Below are 12,013 nucleotides of genomic sequence, written 5' to 3'. Positions count from 1 at the left end.
TTCTGTTTGTCTCTGCTGAGCATGGTTTGGCAGGCTGAGTATGTAAATACACATATATTTAAACACATTTCACTGTGAGGCTTTTTACCAGCTCAGAGTGCTCTTGGGAGAATTCTGTGCTACTGTGCAATGCAGAATTTGCGCAGAATTCTCCGCCTCCACAGACAGTGCAGAATTCTGCTTTTCCCACACAGAATTCTGTGCAGTCAGCTAAATATGCTCCATTTCTGGCAGGCTGCCTCCCTCTCTCTCTTTTTGCCTACCTGCACTACAACATGGCAAGAGGCATCAGAATGCTTCCTTCTTCTCTGCTGCCTCGGTCCCCAGTAGTTCCATTATGCCACGTGGCAGTATAGAGGCTATCACCGTTTAAAGGAACAGTTGGGCCCAGGATGACAGAGGAGGAGGAAGCATCCCAATGTACAGTTGTGCAGCTCTTCCTCTTGCCATTCAGTAGTGGTGTGTGTGCAGGTAGGCAGGGAGGTATGGAGGGGGGAGGAGGTGCCTGAAAAAATGGTGGATGGGAGTGGGGGGTTAGAAAAAGGTGAAAGGAATGTATGGGGGGCTGGATAAAGGTGGATGGAAAGGGGGGGCTAGAAAAACAGTGGATGAACTGTGTGTGTGTGTATATGCCATGGGGGAAGGGGGGCTGAAACAAGGTAGATGGAGTGGTATAAGCCATAAGCCATGGGGGGGGGGGGGGGGGGGATGCTGAAGCTATGTAGCTGAGGTGGTGTGTGCCATGGGGGTGGGGGGTTACTGGAAAACAGTAGATAGTGTGTGTGTGTGTGTGTGTGTGTCATGGTGTGGAGAGCTAGAAAAAGGTAGCTGGGTGATGTGTGTGCCGTGGTGGGGATGCCAGTCCTTATAGTGGGGGAATTCTGCACAAGAAAATTACAAATATAGTGTGCAGAATTTTATTTATTTATTTATTTATTTTGTGCAGAATTCCCCCAAGAGCAGCTCAGAGGAACTCACAATTTTTAAAAATCTCCATAGTTGTCCCATTTTTTATTCCCTCCTCCAAATTAAAAAAAAATGTGTCTTCGCTAGTTAATTGGTGACACTTATAGGTGTGAACTCATAAAATGGTCCCACAATACATATACGTGTCAGCACTTATATGTGGAAATTGTGAACTTGCCAGTTCCGTATATAAGTATGTGATAGCATTTACATGTGTAAGGAGCTGAGTTCTTGCCTCTCTTTTTGTGCATGTGGATATTTGCCAAATGAGTACTCCTGCTGTATATGCTGGCAAATAGATACACGCATACATGTACACTTTATCCATCCTATGTTTTACAAATGGTTCCTGACTTGAATGTTTAAGTTCCATCCTCAACGTTCTATTTGAAATGGGCCGTATGGAGGGGAATAATCGAATGGCGCCGGCGAAATTGATGGCCGGCCATCTTCAGGGCTGGTGCTGTAAGCGGGCGGAGCTAAGCGTATTTTCAAAATACGCTTGGCGCCGTCAAAATCACTCACCGGGTTTAGAATAGGATCGCCGGTGGATTGCTGAGTTTAGATGAGATGGCCGGGTCCGATTTTCAGCCATAATGGAAACCGGACTCGGCCATCTCAAACCCGGCGAAATGCAAGGCAGTTGGCCGTGGGAGGAGCCAGCATTTGTAGTGCACTGGCCCCCCTGACATGCCAGGACACCAACTGGGCACCCTAGGGGGCACTTAAAAAATCTTTAAAAAAGAAAATTAGCTTTCAGGTGCATAGCACCCTTCCCTTGTGTGCTGAGCCCCCCAAATCCCCCCCAAAACCCACTGCCCACAAGCCTACACCATTACCCCATAGCCCTAAGGGGTGAAGGGGGGGCACCTACATGTGGGTACAGTGGATTTGGTTTTTTTTTTGAAGGGCTCAACATTAACCACCACAAATGTAACAGGTAGGGGGGGTGGGCCTGGGTCCACCTGCCTGAAGTGCAGTGCACCCTCTACAAACTGCTCCAGGGACCTACATACTGCTATCAGGGAGCTGGGGATGACATTTGAGGCTGGCATACAGGCTGGCAAAAAATGTTTTAATTTTTTTTTGTGTATGTGGGAGTGGGTTGGTGACCACTTGGGGAGTAAGAGGAGGTGATCCCCGGTTCCCTACGGTGGTCATCTGGTCAGTTGGAGCTCTTTTTTGGGACTTGGTCCTAAAAATACATGGACCAAGTCCGCCTGGTGAAATACTCGTTCGAGCCGGCATTTTTTTGTTTCATAATAAGGTGAAGCCGTCCATCTCGTAACCCCGCCCCTTCCCGCCTTCACTACCCTACCAACACGCCCCCTTGAAGGTTGGCCGGCGCTGCAATGAAAAAGCAATTGGGGCCGGCCAAAATCGGCTTTTGATAATACCGATTTGGCCGGGATTGAGAGATCGCCGGCGATCTCCAGATTTGTGGCGGAAGATCGCCGGCGATCCCTTTCGAAAATAAGCTTGATAGACTCCTATGTGTCTTTAAGAAATAGGATTAAAATAGGTGCTACTTGGCCTCCCAACCTAGATGACCTGTTATATGGAGGAGTGGCCTAGTGGTTAGGGTGGTGGACTTTGGTCCTGAGGAACTGAGTTCAATTCCCACTTCAGGCACAGGCAGCTCCTTGTGACTCTGGGCAAGTCACTTAACCCTCCATTGACCCATGTAAGCTGCATTGAGCCTGCCATGAGTGGGAAAGCATGGGGTACAAATGTAACAAAAATAAAATTTTGCATATACTCTACCCTGATGAGCACAGACATTCCTAGGGGTAGAGATGGGGTGGGGGTCTGCACTTAAATGCATACATTGGAATTTTCAAAAGTACACAAATAGATCTTCTCAAAGTCTTTTTGCATACCATGTAATGGGTGTAATAAATGCATTGTGTAGATTTGGTGGGGTAATTTCTAGATGGTAAGTATGCATATTTTCCTTTTGAAAATAGGTATAAGCAGTGGCGTAGCCAGAGAGCCAATTTAGGGCGGGCCCGAGATCAAAGTGGCTGGGATAAAAATGTTATCACCACCCCTCCCACAACTAAAACAAAACTCTAATTTAGTTTTCACCCCCCTCCTGGAAACCCCCTAACTAAAAAAAAAACTAATTTAATTTCCATCCCCCCAAAGTAAATGAAGTACCTGTGCTGGCGGGGATCCTCACGTCCCGCCAATTGAAGATGATCTTCCCGTTGAATAAACTTCTCGTGCGGCTGTACGCACTATCCCTGAGCTGTAGCTGCTGTCTGCTGCCGGCCTCCGCGTATGCTGTTTCGTGCATGTGTGAAAGCTGAGCAGGCACGGGGGGGGGGGGGGGGGGGGGTGCTGCAGCTGACAGTAGTGCTCAGGGACAGTGCTGGTGGCAACCTATAATGTAAGTTTTTCAACGGGGAGGAGATCTTCGGCTGGCGGGGCTTGGGGATCTCTGCCAGCCAAATTAAGGGAGAAGAAATTTTGGGCAGGACTGAGCCCAAAGTAGGTGGGCCCTGGCTCACCTGTGGCTACGCCATGGGGCATAAGTTATGCAATTACTTGCTGCACAAGTTAGGCAGCTTGTTTTAAAAGTACTCCCCCTGTGGTAAATATTCAGCTGGTGACAGTGAGTGTTTTGCTGACCACCGCCGGCATCATTCCCAGATACTCAATGCTGGGCCATGTCCGGGCTTTGGGCCAGGCCATGTCTGGGTTTCTGTGTCACCGGCTAACTCATGGCCGGTTAAGTCAATATTCAGAACTCAATCGACCATGGGTTGCCGTATAAAGATAGGACTGTTTAATGTGGTCCCATTTATGCGGTTGCTCTGGCCAGTTAAGTGCTGAATATTGGCACTTAACCGGCCAAGTGCCAACTTCATCCCACAATGCCCCCAAAATAGCCACTGTCACTTAGGTGCTAAGTGCTAATTTTCATGATGATAACTGGTTAAGTTCCGCTGAAAATTAGTGGATAGTGCCAAACAAGCAATTTAACCTGTCAGAGGCCGATTTTAGCCAGTTAAATCATTTTGAATATTAACCAGCCTTTTTCTCTGGATCCATATGATAATGATGACAGTGGACCTGCACAACTCCTTCTAACAACCCCAGAGTTAAATAAATAAATAAATAAATAAATAATCCTGGAAGATGTACGAATGGAGAGATCTTGAGCATGTGGTTCAGCACTGGAGTTTCAGTAGGGGACCACGTAGGACGCTGTCTTCCCTTTCTTAAACTTCATTGGTAAAAGGACTTTTCATGACAATAGCAAGAAAACTTACTGATTGTTTTAACTGCCTAAAAAAATTCTATTTTAGGTGTGATTGTGCAAGTCTGTTTCCTGAGAAACCTGAGAAGCATAATAGAAATGTGGTGAAGATCAACACCGAAGGAACATTTTGTTTTTCTTCTGCATCGGTGTGAAGAATCTTTACAATGAGGAGTTCACACTCAGCAAGACATTTTTTAAAAATTTTATCTTACCACTGCTTTCCTCCTGAAATATCTACTTTGGTGATATATGAACTTATGTACTCAAAGTTTGCTATAAGAAATGCATTTAACCTCAGAAACCTTCGCTTTTGGACACTGAATTGTGATGCTTAAATTCAATACCAGTATGGTCCACCAATACACTGTTTTAGGCATCGTGATAGTATACCTTCTAGGTACCTGGTCACCTTCTTTGGTTGAAGAATTCTGGCTTATTACTGTAGAGTTTCATTGTCTGCCTTATATTCCCTTTCCTCTTACTCAAAGGGCTTTCATTTTATTCTTCAGCTTTACAGTGGTTCTCTGTTAGGGAACCATCTTCTTTACATCCAAGTGAGACTTATAAGAAACTTTATTGTGTTCAGACATTAACAGGAAAAACAAATACAACTAAGAAAAACGTATCTGTCTTTGAGCTCTTGCTAAGCATCTTTCCCCACCTACCCACAGCTTAAGCTAAGCCCTCAAGAATAAATGCTCAGTGGAGAAGCTTCTTTCAAGTTGACGTCTCCCAATTTGCTCAGAGACTCAGAATATTCATAATTGACAAACTTGACTTGTCCCGCAAACAGGATCCTACCTCAGGCAAGCATGTTTCAAGTTGCTCTTTCATTGCATAATATAGCCTCTTTTGTGGCTGCAGCCTGGAGTCTCTCTGAACTCGTTGCTGCCTTCATAAGGTTTTTACACCTGCTTGTAACTCTTGCTTTTTCTTTGGCAGATGACTCAGCAGAGTACTCTAAACAAAAAAAACCAGCACCACGGGCCTTTAAAAATGGAACACAGTTCTTTAATGAATGAGCCTTGACAAAAAGACCCGACACGGGCCGTGTTTCGGTGACTAGCACCTGCGTCAGGGGTCACAGTGATGATACAGAAAGTGAAAGTGCCTTGGTGCTTTGTAGCTTTTACTACATGAGACGTGGGGTAAGGAATAATATATTGTAGAGGAATATATTTGAGTTATTCCCCAAGTTTTCCACGTCATCACTGTGACCCCTGACGCAGGTGCTAGTCACCGAAACACGGCCCGTGTCGGGTCTTTTTGTCAAGGCTCATTCATTAAAGAACTGTGTTCCATTTTTAAAGGCCCGTGGTGCTGTTTTTTTTGTTTGGACTTTAGTTTGTACTTTGTTCCCTCTCTTTTGTTACATCAGCAGAGTACTCTGTCAGTGTTTGGATTACAACTCTATAAAATATAGTAATACATATTTTAAAAGAACTTAAGGGTTTTTTTTTAGAAACTTGGAAGCAAATGTAAGGGCATACTGCTCAGTATTGTCTGTTGTACCTAGCCAAGAGTGACCTCTGGCACACTGGTGTAATAAGTCTGGCTAAAGAGATAAAATAAATATTAATGAAATCAGGGGTGCTGACCATGATTTTTATGTTTTCTACATCCCCTACAGCCTCCCACATCTTCTCTGCATTCTTGCCCCCAAACTCTCCATCTCTTCTACCTCTAGGGCAGTAGCAGCTGCTCATGCTGTAAGAATGTTATTCTTACTACTACTACTACTACTATTTAGCATTTCTATAGCGCTACAAGGTGTACGCAGCGCTGCACAAACATAGAAGAAAGACAGTCCCTGCTCAAAGAGCTTACAATCTAATAGACAAAAAATAAAGTAAGCATATCAAATCAATTAATGTGTACAGGAAGGAGGAGAGGAGGGTAGGTGGAGGTGAGTGGTTACAAGTGGTTACGAGTCAAAAGCAATGTTAAAGAGGTGGGCTTTCAGTCTAGATTTAAAGGTGGCCAAGGATGGGGCAAGACGTAGGGGCTCAGGAAGTTTATTCCAGGCGTAGGGTGCAGCGAGACAGAAGGCGCAAAGTCTGGAGTTGGCAGTAGTGGAGAAGGGAACAGATAAGAAGGATTTATCCATGGAGCGGAGTGCACGGGAAGGGGTGTAGGGAAGGACGAGTGTGGAGAGATACTGGGGAGCAGCAGAGTGAGTACATTTATAGGTTAGTAGAAGAAGTTTGAACAAGATGCGAAAACGGATAGGGAGCCAGTGAAGGGTCTTGAGGAGAGGGGTAGTATGAGTAAAGCGACCCTGGCGGAAGATGAGACGGGCAGCAGAGTTTACTTATAGTCTCACATGTGCTGTCCCTTGGAGTTCTGTGCTTGGTCCTATTCTTTTCAATGTATTCTTATCTCCACTTGCTCTTCTATTGCAGACTCTGCTGATGATGTTCAGCTCCTGTTTCTCATTGACAATTTTACATGCTCAAGAACTTACTACTATCTCTGATAATCTCTCATTGATCTCTAATTGGATAGCACAGAATAAGCTTAAAATCAATCCCTCTAAGACCTCTGCTTTATTCTTTTCTTTAATTGGTTATCTGATCTTAGCCATCTCTCCCAAAGTGTCAGCTAAATGCTGTTGTTATCAAGGGAATGCTCTAGTTGAATGGACCCAAATGGTCCAGTCTGAGCAAGAATTTTCACTTGATTTAACTTTTAAAACTGCCCTAGATATTGCTAACTTTCCTTTTCACTAAGTCTAAATATTCCCAATAATTATAGCAGTTCCTCTCTATCAGAGTTTGGCAGGAACAGAAAGAAAGCCAGAAAGAAAGAGAGAGAGGTTTCACAGTGCTAATTAAAATTATTAAGCAATAAGCATTAAAATTTAAAGAGATTATCGGTAGCTCACCTACAAAACCAGCTAGTTGAGAAGTTTGGGGATTTAGGTCAGAATTAAACCTTTCCTTTGCAGGAGTTTTTGGTTCAGTTCCAGCACCTGCAAAGTTAGAAATAAGTGGTATTCCTTATGTTTGAGGCCAACCCTGCCTCCAGCTGTGGGGGTGCTTATCTCCCAAAGTGTCAGCTAAATGCTGTTGTTATCAAGGGAATGCTCTAGTTGAATGGACCCAAATGGTCCAGTCTGAGCAAGAATTTTCACTTGATTTAACTTTTAAAACTGCCCTAGATATTGCTAACTTTCCTTTTCACTAAGTCTAAATATTCCCAATAATTATAGCAGTTCCTCTCTATCAGAGTTTGGCAGGAGTAAAAGAGAGTCGAGGAGAGTAGGAGAGGTGTGGCCACGAAGGCGTCGAAGGCGAGAGGTATTTAGGTGGAATGGGGAAGGTAAAATGGATGGAAGAAAGAGGCGGAGATTAAAAGCCAAGAGGGAGGAAGAAGGTAGGAGAGAAGGTGAGGTGATGAAATCGATGGATGGGCAGTGAGTTCCTGTAGCGGAGAGAGGTAGGGGGTGAGGGAAAAGATTAGGAAGGGACAGGGCTAGGAAGAGAATGTGAATAGGGGCCATAAATGACTGAGGTACTTTAGCAACTGGGAAGAAGATTAGATGTAAAGAGAAAAATGCGGCACCTAGAGCGGAGGCCCTGAGTGGATCGGAGTGGACCTGGGTGTCACCCCAGAGAAGGCTGTAAGGATATGCAAATGAGCTGCAAGTCCTCCACAGCACCTGAAAGGCAGCCGGTGGTAGAGCTGGGCACCTCTCAGCTGAGGAAAGGCTTACCAGGGGTTAGGCCGAAGCCAGCATTCCTCCCCCTGAGGTTCGCCTGATCCTAGCCAAAAAGCACCTGGAAACTCTGTGCACTTGGAGCGAGGGCCCTGGGAAGATCGGGGTGGAACTGGAGTCACCCCGGATACAGCTGTGAGGAAATGCAGAAGGGCTGCAAGTCCTCCACAGCACCTGGTGAGAGCGCTGGGCACCTAGAGCGGAGGCCCTGAGTGGATCAGAGTGGACCCTGGTGTCACCCCAGAGAAGGCTGTAAGGATATGCAAATGAGCTGCAAGTCCTCCACAGCACCTGAAAGGCAGCCGGTGGTAGAGCTGGGCACCTCTCAGCTGAGGAAAGGCTTACCAGGGGTTAGGCCGAAGCCAGCATTCCTCCCCCTGAGGTTCGCCTGATCCTAGCCAAAAAGCACCTGGAAACTCTGTGCACTTGGAGCGAGGGCCCTGGGAAGATCAGGGTGGAACTGGAGTCACCCTGGATACAGCTATGAGGAAATGCAGAAGGGCTGCAAGTCCTCCACAGCACCTGGTGGGAGCGCTGGGCACCTAGAGCAGAGGCCTTGAGTGGATCGGAGTGGACCTGGGTGTCACCCCAGAGAAGGCTGTAAGGATATGCAGATGAGCTGCAAGTCCTCCACAACACCTGAAAGGCAGCCGGTGGTAGAGCTGGGCACCTCTCAGCTGAGGAAAGGCTTACCAGGGGTTAGGCCGAAGCCAGCATTCCTCCCCCTGAGGGTCGCTTGTGTCTCTGGCCACTCTTCTTTCTCCTCCCACAGTGCATACATCTGTTCCAAACAGGATGCATACAGACAGAGTGAATTGGTGGCAGGAACAGGGAGCTTATTGGTCTCCTAGCATCTGCCATGCCTTGGTATTGAAGCAATGTTTTGCATAGTTCCAGATGTGCTGACATTTTTTATTCTACTCTGTCTCCTCCATCTGTTGTTCTTCCCTCAATTGCTTTCTCTTTATTTCACACGACACCATCTGTCTTTGTCGCCCCCGCCAACTTTTACTGTTTCAGCATGTTTCTTCTCTCTTGCTTCTCTCAACCTCCTCCTCCCCTGCCTCTCCACATTCATTACCACATCCACTAAGGTACTACTAATTTCTTGCCAGATGTTTTCCTCTAAATGAGATGCTATGTTCTCAGAAACTGAGTGGTGTATATTCAACGCAATTTAACCAGGCAGGAGAGGCTCCTGCTCAGTTAAGTAGCCTATGTGGGGCACTTAACTGGATATTGCCACTGAATATCGCCTCTAACCACCTAAGTTGAAACTGGCTATGCTGTGGGCAATCCAGGAGCAGAGTTGAGGTAGAGAAGGCACTTATGCAGTTGTACCAATACTCACACTTAACCACATAAGATAACTGGACAAATCATACCACATAAAACACAGTCCTATCTTTCTCTAGTTTCATCTATCTGGTTGAGGGTTGAATATTGGCCTTAACTGGACATGTTCTAGCTATCTGAATATACCCAGCAATAAATATCATAGTATAAAGCTGGTAACAGGATATATATGTGCCTAGAAGTTAGGCATGAGCACTTATGCTAACTTAGAACTGGTGGAAATGCTGAAGCCTAAATACTGGAGAATTGTAACATAGTATTCTATAAGATATACACATAAGTGTCAGTCTTTCCCTGTGTATGGCCACCTTAAAGATTTATACTCTGTGAGATGCGCACGTATTTACAGAATAGCTCTCAAGTGGAATATTGGCATATACAAGCTTATGTGTATCCATATGCACATATATGGTAGTATTCTAAACATTTATGCATGCTGGGGGGAAAGCATGTACCTAGGTATCTGGACTGGCCTGGATGGACTCAAGGAAAGAAAATTGGCAGGTAACATCTAATTTAACCTTTTATAACTTTTCCATTTCTTGTTATTTGTTACCCAATTCAATTGTAAGTTTTATGTTAAACTGTACCTGCTGTACTCTGCCTTGGATGAATCTTTTCATAAAGGCGGTTAATAAATACCAATAAATAAATACATGTTAGCACCTATTTAGCAGACTTGCCCCATGTGTGTAAAGGTATGAGTGGTGACAAGAAGGTGATACTTGTAAGCAATCATATATTTGCATGTTCAGGGGTGTTGTTTGGGCAGAGTCACAAAGCACGATAGTTTATAAATACTCAGCTATCAGTGATTTATGCAAGTTTTGCAAAGCTAGTTTATAAATACACAAAGAATGGCATTTTAGAAAAGAAGCCAAAGTTGGAAAAGGGATGTCAAGTCAGTATGTCTCAGGTGGCGCCTGAAAATGTCCAGAATGAACAGCTATTTTACAACCTTGAATGTCCAAACTATGGACGTAGTTAAATATGAGCCAGGATGTCGATATGAACACCACTATTCTAAAATGGCTACATAGATGTCCATGTGTCAGGACATGAATATTAATGTCAACCATTTTAGCACAATGTTGGTCCATCTTTCCCTGAGATGTGACATAGCTCTGTTTTCCTTACTAATGTTGCTTTTGTGTGTGTGGGATGGGGGAGCGGTGAGGAGGGGAGGGACAGCAACTATGAGGGGATTAATGAGGTGACCCCCCCCCCAAGAATACCTCCTAATAATTAACACTAGCCTTCCCTCTGGTATTTCCCAAAATATTTGAAAACTGCAATTGTTCACCCAATCTTAAAGAAACCCTCCTTAGACCCTCTTACTCCTGCTCACTACTACCAAGTTATTAATCTTTGTTTCATTTCTAAAGTCGTAGAGAAAATTGTCTTTACCTGGTGAACCTTATAAAAAGCTGTCTTTATTTATACTCCACAGCTCCCAGAGATTCAAACATCTGTGCCTGAAGTGGCTATGTTTTGCCTGGAAAAAGGCTGAGTTGGGTCAGAGTTACTAGAAGATCAAACAGATATACATGCATAAATATACTTAAAGCCAAAAATCATCACTGAGAGAGTTACATACAGAAATAAAAACCAATCTGGATCAAAATTTCACATATATATCAATAAATAAATGAAGTATCTAAGTATTACATATAACTGAAAAGTGACAGTTGAAACAGCTTAAAAAAGGAGGGGGAATGGCTTATCCAGCTGGTGGAAAAATACAGACTTCACCACGTCTGGTCCTACAGACTAAAATGTTAGAGGCACTAGATTGTAAAAAAAAGAGTGTCCACCCAGTTAGAACAATAGATAACTTAAAAACATCATAACAACTTGAAAACTAAACCAAAAAGGACTATTCACACGCTCCTTCTTCTGGGTGTGTTTGTGTAATAGATAAAACAAATTTGCTATGACAACCTAACTTATACAAGTATAAGTGAGAGTGGGATGTTTGACCATGGAAATTCAAATCCTGGAGACAAGAATCTTAAAAAGCTTGTTTATTGATGAAAAGACTCGACATAACTGTTGTGTTTCGGCCGTCAGGCCTGCATCAGGAGTCTATAAAAACATACATATGCAAATAAAGAAAAATTAAGTAAAAACATAAACCATATATGATAAAAAAAACCCACAGTAAAGCAATAACATATGATAAAAAACAAAATCAAAAGATAAAATATGGGAATAACATCATTTGCTAAATGTCAAAAAATGTGTTTGCATATACAATGTTCTCATAAAGTGCTAAATATTGCAAGAACAATGCGTACAATAAAATACATATAAATAATGAATAGAATAGGGACTAGACATACAAAGCATATGAATGAAATATTATATTGGAAGGATATGCATTTTTTATTAGAAACATAATTGTGTCTGTACCTATGCATCCCTTATAAAAGTTTTATAAGGGATGCATAGGTACAGACACAATTATGTTTCTAATAAAAAATGTCAGTACACTACATATCATAGGATATTCTTTTAATACACAATTTCATTCATATGTCCTGTATGCCTAGTTTCTATTTTATTTATTTATTTATTCATGCGTTTATATGGATTTTATTGTACATACGTTTCATGCAGCATTAGCATTCTTTGAGAACATCGCATATGAGAATATATATTTATGTAAATATATTGATGTCTTCAAAAATGTCAGCACACTATCC

At 43.5% G+C, this 12,013-nt stretch overlaps 1 protein-coding gene across 1 annotated transcript in view; it reads left to right on the top strand.

Moving 5' to 3' along the window:
• Positions 1-5,173, top strand: part of LOC115474573 — a 43,667-nt gene extending 38,494 nt beyond the window's left edge. Inside the window, exon 5 of the mRNA XM_030210089.1 lies at positions 4,281-5,173. The gene's annotated coding sequence lies outside the window, so the exon portion shown is untranslated. The remainder of the gene's footprint in view (positions 1-4,280) is intronic.
• The last annotated feature ends 6,840 nt before the right edge of the window (positions 5,174-12,013 follow it).

The sequence above is a fragment of the Microcaecilia unicolor genome, chromosome 7 (genome assembly GCF_901765095.1).
Source record: "Microcaecilia unicolor chromosome 7, aMicUni1.1, whole genome shotgun sequence".
Lineage (NCBI taxonomy): Eukaryota > Metazoa > Chordata > Amphibia > Gymnophiona > Siphonopidae > Microcaecilia > Microcaecilia unicolor.
This window is presented reverse-complemented; position numbering and strand designations above follow the sequence as displayed.